Source organism: Daphnia pulicaria, unplaced genomic scaffold (assembly GCF_021234035.1).
Source record: "Daphnia pulicaria isolate SC F1-1A unplaced genomic scaffold, SC_F0-13Bv2 h1tg000186l, whole genome shotgun sequence".
NCBI classification, from domain to species: Eukaryota; Metazoa; Arthropoda; class Branchiopoda; order Diplostraca; family Daphniidae; genus Daphnia; species Daphnia pulicaria.
Genome location: NW_025804870.1, coordinates 12,501 through 20,000, shown reverse-complemented (window position 1 = coordinate 20,000; position 7,500 = coordinate 12,501). Strand labels below are relative to the sequence as shown.

At 48.5% G+C, this 7,500-nt stretch overlaps 3 non-coding genes across 3 annotated transcripts in view; all 3 read right to left on the bottom strand.

Moving 5' to 3' along the window:
* The window catches only part of LOC124319602, a 4,579-nt gene extending 4,302 nt beyond the window's left edge, over positions 1–277 (bottom strand). The window contains exon 1 of the ribosomal RNA XR_006913299.1: positions 1–277. This exon is cut by the window's left edge and continues 4,302 nt beyond it. This is a non-coding gene — a ribosomal RNA (large subunit ribosomal RNA).
* A 641-nt stretch (positions 278–918) lies between these two features.
* On the bottom strand, positions 919–1,071 carry LOC124319603. Its single transcript, XR_006913300.1, has one exon. It is a non-coding gene; the product is annotated as a 5.8S ribosomal RNA (ribosomal RNA).
* A 936-nt stretch (positions 1,072–2,007) lies between these two features.
* On the bottom strand, positions 2,008–4,302 carry LOC124319604. The gene has a single exon (XR_006913301.1). It is a non-coding gene; the product is annotated as a small subunit ribosomal RNA (ribosomal RNA).
* Between the last annotated feature and the right edge of the window lie 3,198 nt (positions 4,303–7,500).

Sequence of the window (7,500 nt, the reverse complement as noted above, 5' to 3'; positions counted from 1 at the left end):
GATCCGATGCACGGTCTCGGCTCGTCTTATCTACGGGCCTGACACCCTCTGTGGGTTGCTCGCCCCGTTCATGGAGACTTGGACGATAGATACCGGACAGACGCGCACGATCCTCCCGAACACCACATTCCTCGGCACCCGCTCAACCGGGCGCGAGGTTCGGTGCTGGGCTCATCCCTGTTCGCTCGCCGCTACTAAGGGAATCCTTGTTAGTTTCTTTTCCTCCGCTTACTGATATGCTTAAGTTCAGCGGGTAGTCTCATCTAAACTGAGGTCAGAATGAATTGTTTGTTTTCAAAAGGAGACAACACTTTATCTAGCTCGGCAGACTTTGGCGTTTTAAAGCCGGGAAAGATTGAATAATTGCCGGTTCAAATTTTTTTTTTTCGAAATAAAGCGAGTCTCTCGTTATTCGCAAAAATTAATTTACGAAAAGTGACAGGGCGTCCTGCGGCTTTTTGTATTGAAACAACGCGTCGTGCGCGAACCAAGCTTGCATAACGAGCGGTTAGAGTGAGTGATAATTCGCGGTGGTCGACACTTCGACACGCCCGGCGCACACACACAACTAAACTCGCGTTGAAGCGGTATATCGCGCACACGCAGCCGACACCTTGTTCGAGAAGATGTGTTTATTTCTAAAATTTTTTTTTGAGTTGGCTCAAAAATTTCCCATCTGTTTTGCCATCGAAAAAGGTTTCTTTTGAATAGAGAGGAAAAAAACAAAACAGGGCGAACCTTCTTTTATTTTTCCCCCTTTTTTGTATTTGAGGCATCGCGGACACTTAAGTCGCGCGGCACCCAGACGTTAGAGATTCGGGAGCTTTTATGCGGTCAGGCCGGGTGAAAAATAAATCTCGCCGCGACCCAACATGCAAAACCAAGACTGAAAAAATCTCTGTTCGTTCATCATTCGACCGACCCTCAGTCAGATGTGGCCCGAGCGAGAAGCTGGGCCGCCATTTACGTTCAAGATTTCGATGCTCCATGTGTTCTGCAGTTCGCATGGATTAGCGCACTTTGCTGCGCTCTTCATCGATCCACGAGCCTAGTGATCCACCGTTCAGGGTCGTATATAAAACGACATATTCGTTTTCTTCTCTCTTTTTCTCCAACCCGCCCAAGCAAATGAATGCGAGGGCGGAGAAAGAAAGCCAGAAAGAAAATGTTCCGATAAACACTCGTACTAGAATTTGGGTTTAGTGTGTTATTGTGATTTTGAATTCTTCCTACTTCATCGAGAGGGCGAAGGGCAAGCTTAAAAAACATTCGGTTTTCAACGGCATAGTGTCGGGCTTTGGAGTGTTAGTCTATACGACGCACACGCACGCAACCACGAGTATCTACGCCCGAAAAGAACGTCCAGAGTAAAGTCTCACACTTTCGTCCCCCACCGAGAATCAAAAAATCCCGAAGACGAAGAGAGAAACAAAAAAAAAACAATTTCGATTGGGCGTATCCGCTTTAAACCACCGCGCATCAGAGCGCCTGATACCCGTTCAAAATCTTGATGTTTTTTTTTTTTTTTTCCGACTCTCCATCCACCGAGTTTTTATTTTTCAAAGTGTTTGATTTAGGGACTAAGACTTTATAAAATCTCCTTTATTGTTCCTTCGGTACTCGCGGCCCAGGCGGGCTATCGTATTCTTCACTCTACTAACGTCAACACTGTGAGCGCCGCTAAAGGTCGAATGAATCTATAGAGACATTCACCATCGAAGCAGGAAGAATTTGCTCACGGCCATAGACCAAATCGAAAGACTTTGTGTTTTTTTTTGAGCCGAGAGGAAAGAAAAATCAATTTGAAAAGGCGAATCCGCTTTAAACCACCGCGCATCAGAGCGCCTGATACCCGTTCAAAATAAATGATTTTCTTCCGTCAACCCACACATAGTTCATACGATGTCTTACGCCGAAAGACTTTTGATGGGGTTTTTTTTGTTTTGCAACTTTTAGTTGTTTCGTGCTCAACCAAAGCCATATGCGCAAAACATTTGTCTTGTTCGTTTATGATCCTTCCGCAGGTTCACCTACGGAAACCTTGTTACGACTTTTACTTCCTCTAAAGGATCAAGTTCGACCATCTTTCAGTCTCGCCGTTGGTAGGCACCGCACGGGCAGAGATTGCTCCCCACTCGACGGCACCCCGACAAGCCCGTCCGAAGGCCTCACTAAATCATTCAATCGGTAGTAGCGACGGGCGGTGTGTACAAAGGGCAGGGACGTAATCGACGCGGGCTAGTGACCCGCGCCTACTAGGGATTCCTGGTTCATGGGGATCATTGCAGTCCCCAATCCCAACCACGAAGGAGGTTCAGCGGTTACCCGGTCCTTTCGGACAGGGAGAGTGAAACACGCTGATTCCTTCAGTGTAGCGCGCGTGCGGCCCAGGACATCTAAGGGCATCACAGACCTGTTATTGCTCACTGTCACGCGGCTGGACGCCGCTTGTCCCTCTAAGAAGACTGCGTGACGGACGCGAGAGCAGAAGGTATCGCCGGGGATGACGACGACCGAATAACAATAGAGCCAGCCCCCGCGAGACATTCCCGACAAAGCCCCGCCATACCTCATCCGCCAGGCAACCAACCCGTGAAGGCCGTACACCCGACGAACAAAGCACAACGAAACCAAGCCGAGAGATTGCCTCACTAAAGGAACCAGTCCCACCGAGACCCGAATCGCCGCCACCTGATCCCGACGCCTCCGTACTCCCTTCGGTTTCAATTGATAAAACCCGTCACCTATTTAGCAGGCTAGAGTCTCGTTCGTTATCGGAATTAACCAGACAAATCGCTCCACCAACTAAGAACGGCCATGCACCACCACCCACCGAATCAAGAAAGAGCTCTCAATCTGTCAATCCTTCCAGTGTCCGGGCCTGGTGAGGTTTCCCGTGTTGAGTCAAATTAAGCCGCAGGCTCCACTCCTGGTGGTGCCCTTCCGTCAATTCCTTTAAGTTTCAGCTTTGCAACCATACTTCCCCCGGAACCCAAAGACTTTGGTTTCCCGGAAGCTGCCCGTCGAGTCATTGGAGTAACTCCGACGGATTGCTGGTTGGCATCGTTTATGGTTAGAACTAGGGCGGTATCTGATCGCCTTCGAACCTCTAACTTTCGTTCTTGATCAAGGAAAACATTCTTGGCAAATGCCTTCGCTGTTGTTCGTCTTGCGGCGGTCCAAGAATTTCACCTCTGTCGCCGCAGTACGAATGCCCCCGTCCGTCTCTATTGACCATTACCTCGGGTCCAAAAGTAAAAGACCAGCAAAATCGGACCGAGGTCCTATTCCATCATTCCATGCTGCGATATTCAGGCGTTGGGATACACCTGCTTTGAGCACTCTAATTTGTTCAAAGTAAACGTTGCCGGCCGCCCGAGACACCCGGTGAAGGGCACCCCGAACGATTGACTGGGTGGAGCGAATCGAGTCAACTACGACCAAAATTTAAAAAAGAACCCGAAAGAACTTTCCAACTCTGGCCGCAGATACAACAACGACGCACCGACCACCACTCCGGCGATGTTGTCCGACCGTGAAGAGAGTCGGGCTTTGACACCCGGGCTCCCAGAGCGTGAAACGCAACACCCTTGATTCAGAGCGGCGCCGCCCGGCCGAAGACAGACATCCGACTACGAGCTTTTTAACCGCAACAACTTTAATATACGCTATTGGAGCTGGAGTTACCGCGGCTGCTGGCACCAGACTTGCCCTCCAATGGTTCCTCGTTAAAGGATTTAAAGTGTACTCATTCCAATCACGGGGCCTCGGAAGAGTCCCGTATCGTTATTTTTCGTCACTACCTCCCCGTGCCGGGAGTGGGTAATTTGCGCGCCTGCTGCCTTCCTTGGATGTGGTAGCCGTTTCTCAGGCTCCCTCTCCGGAATCGAACCCCGATTCCCCGTTACCCGTTGCAACCATGGTAGGCGCGTAACCTACCATCGACAGTTGATAAGGCAGACATTTGAAAGATACGTCGCCGGCGCGAAGGCCGTGCGATCGGCGTGAAGTTATCCAGAGTCACCAAAATTGGTACGGTGCGCGAGCCCGAAAGCCCGGCCCCGACTGGTTTTGATCTAATAAAAGCACCTCTTCTGCGAGCCCGAAAGCCCGCAGTCGAGGCTCGAGTGCATGTATTAGCTCTAGAATTACCACAGTTATCCAAGTAGGATGGAGTGGATCTAAGGAACCATAACTGATTTATTGAGCCATTCGCGGTTTCGCCGTCTAGCGGCTTGTACTTAGACATGCATGGCTTAATCTTTGAGACAAGCATATGCTACTGGCAGGATCAACCAGGTATTTCGTGTATGTTTGTTTGATATGCATCCGGCGAGTTGCGGGTTTTTATTTCGCCCACGCATCACCAAACACACACCAAATCAACACGTTTTTCGTTTTTTTTCTTTTTCTTCGGAAACTAAAATTTTTGATCGCAACGCCTGGCGTGTCACAGCGAGTCCCAGTGAAGAGAAACACCGATCCGATCCGTTTGTTGGATTTTTTTCATTTCAATTTCCAAAGTCAAAGACCATTCAACGGTCTATGAGCCCAAAGTGAATCGGATTCATTCGACCGGTCTTGATATATTCATCAACTTTTTTTCCCGTATTACGGTTTTCGACGGTCATATGTGGCGTGCTGTATGCTCATAAGTCAAGCCTGCTTTACTAAGCTGACAAGCATACATCTTTTAAATTTTTGTGGGCTCAGAGTTTTATTTTTATTTTTCCACCGCCGAGGCACACTCTCGCATCACCCCGCACGACACACACACACACACACACCTCACCGCTCAACGGTCACACGAGGCAGAATTTTCCGCAAAGACTTTCGAAGAGAAAGAGAAAACTCGGAACAACCGCGGTCAGAGGCCAGCATAGAGGCATCGTATAGAAAGTCATGGGCGGAAAAAAACAAATCATTTCAAGTCGAGACAAGCAACCAGACTACCCCTATAAAAGTGCGCAATTCTTTAAGAGTTCACCGAAGAATGACCGAGATCAAGTATGCACGAAACGAACATATTCCAAGGGCAGCTGAATAAGCGATTCTGCGCCGAAGCGCGAGAAAAGCAAGCGGTACACCGATGGGGATCGTTTTTTTATCGTGTTAGATTCGTTGTTGTCAAGCAAGGATTCTCAAAATGTTTTTTGCATTGCACCCAAGTTTCGTACTGATTACTTGTCGCAGACCGGTGACTGTCAAAAAAAATTTTTTTACGTTTTTTCTTGAGAGGTCACTGCCTACACACAACTCCGGGCGGGCCGTACACTCACAGCCGTTTGAATTCTCCCTTCGTGTGTCATGGCCATAACTGAGCGTACATCTTACCGGGCGCCGAGTTGATCTGGCTTGTTCGATGAACGTTCGGGATACGTACAATCGATATAGCTCCAACCGTAACTCGTTTGTAATTACGCCGGCCATACTCAGCGGGCGCTCAGCTCAGCTCTCGATATCTTCCGTCGAAGGGAAGTTCGTAGTAAAAGAGAGTCAGAGTCGACGCCACATTTTGCGGTCCTCGCATCTCATCCGATTTTTGAATTTTATAGATTTGCCATCACTTCCACCCAATTCTCTCGTATATTTCAATCTCTTGACTTTGTCCGACCGGGCCGTCTTCGCCCCCCTTCAACTCCGTCCATCTCCACTTCTGTGTTCCACACAACGAGCTTCCGTCAAACGGCAAAATGTGAAATATGCGCACGCCGCACGAAATAATTTGAAAGCGTTCTGTTTGGTGGCTTTTTTATTTTTTATCTCTCGGCTCACACACACACACACACATTTCCGCCTGAACGGTAATTTTTTTTGATACGGTGTCAAAAAGTGAAAAGACGCGCACCATTTTCTTTTCTCTTCCGTATCGTCGCTGACGGTAAACGCTGATGGTTATGATGCCGTAAGTTTGGAAGAAAGAATCTTTCCCGTCTTGTCTTGTTACGGTAAAATAACAAAGAACAAGCGTCCGATTTCTCTCACAGACGGCCACAGACAAACCACACGTGCCGAAGAAACGAAACGTCCGAAACCAAAAAAATGTTTGACGCGCGCACCTCTTCTGAACTTTTCGACCAAGAGTCGTTGGATCGAGTGACGAGCTTCTCAGCTGTCGCACCAATCGGTGAAGCGGGCGTTTGAATTCCCGTCCACATCGCGGTTCGGATATATTTTTACATATACCGACCATCGGAAATTTCGAAAACGGTTTTACCGAAGGAATGATATTTCACACACCGACAGCTCATCGAGTTCGTCTCCGTTCAACGGTTTTTTTTTTTAAGACTTTTTGATCGCATGGGGCTAAACTGGTTAGAGCAAAGCCGCGATCCAAGCAGTGAAAAAAAAACAAAGACAGTGCAAGCGCGATCGAACGGAATCGAAACTAAAATCATGTGAAGTGGCGGGCGGAAAGGAGCTCAGCTACGGTGGAAATGAAACTACAACTAACGCCGAACCGGACAACTTCCCATTCTGCGTCTTCGTTTCATTTCCCAAAGCTCCCCGTCGATACCAAAGTTTTTGCGTCGAAGCTACTAAAGAAATTTCGCGCTTTCCTTTTCGCCTCTTTCGCCTTCCCTTCGATATCTATCCAACCACCGGCTTCGACTTTATTTCTTTCACCCGTCTATTCGCCCGATAGTCGACGGTCGGCCATTCTTTGGTATCGGCCAGGCGGACTAACAAGAAGTAAGACTCGTTTGAAAAATTTGGACCGGGCTTTACAATCGCTGCTTGTCGTAATGTCGCAAATTTGAAAAAAATTTTCAATTCGAGAAACCAAACTATTCGACACTTCGAAAATTTTTGGGACTCTGAAAATTTTTCCGAGTTTAGGAATCGAGACCTCTTCTATACTAAGGAAAACCACTAATGTTCCGCCGCATAATGTCTCCGTTTTCCGGCTCATTTTTAGCGATTGGACGGGGACATTGCCCCATCCAACCGCCAGCCGACTTTCAGGAACCGTCGTTTTCAAAGTTGGGACTTAGAAAATTTTCGACGAGTGGGAATTTTTTACGGTCGCAAGTCATCACGACACGCCCGACCAACCCATTTGAGAGCCGCCACGCCTCGACGGTGTGACGGCTTTTTTTCGAATCGACGGGTCTCGCTCACTCCTCTCTCGCGCCGACCAGAGGCCGGGCGAGAGAGTCGTTGCCAAACACCGTCGTCGGAAATGGGAGAATTTGAGTGGGAATTTTTTACGGTCGCGAGTCATCACGACACGCCCGACCAACCCACTTGAGAGCCGCCACGCCTCGACGGTGTGACGGCTTCTCTTTTCGAATCGACGGGTCTCGCTCACTCCTCTCTCGCGCCGACCAGTGGCCGGGCGAGAGAGTCGTTGCCAAACACCGTCGTCGGAAATCGAGAAATTTTCATTTCCATTTCCATTTTTTTTCATCGGCCTTTATACGTCCAAGTCCCGCCAACCACGTCACTACCACGTCGTCGGGACTTAGAAAAATTTTTCAATTTTTCGGACTTAGAAAA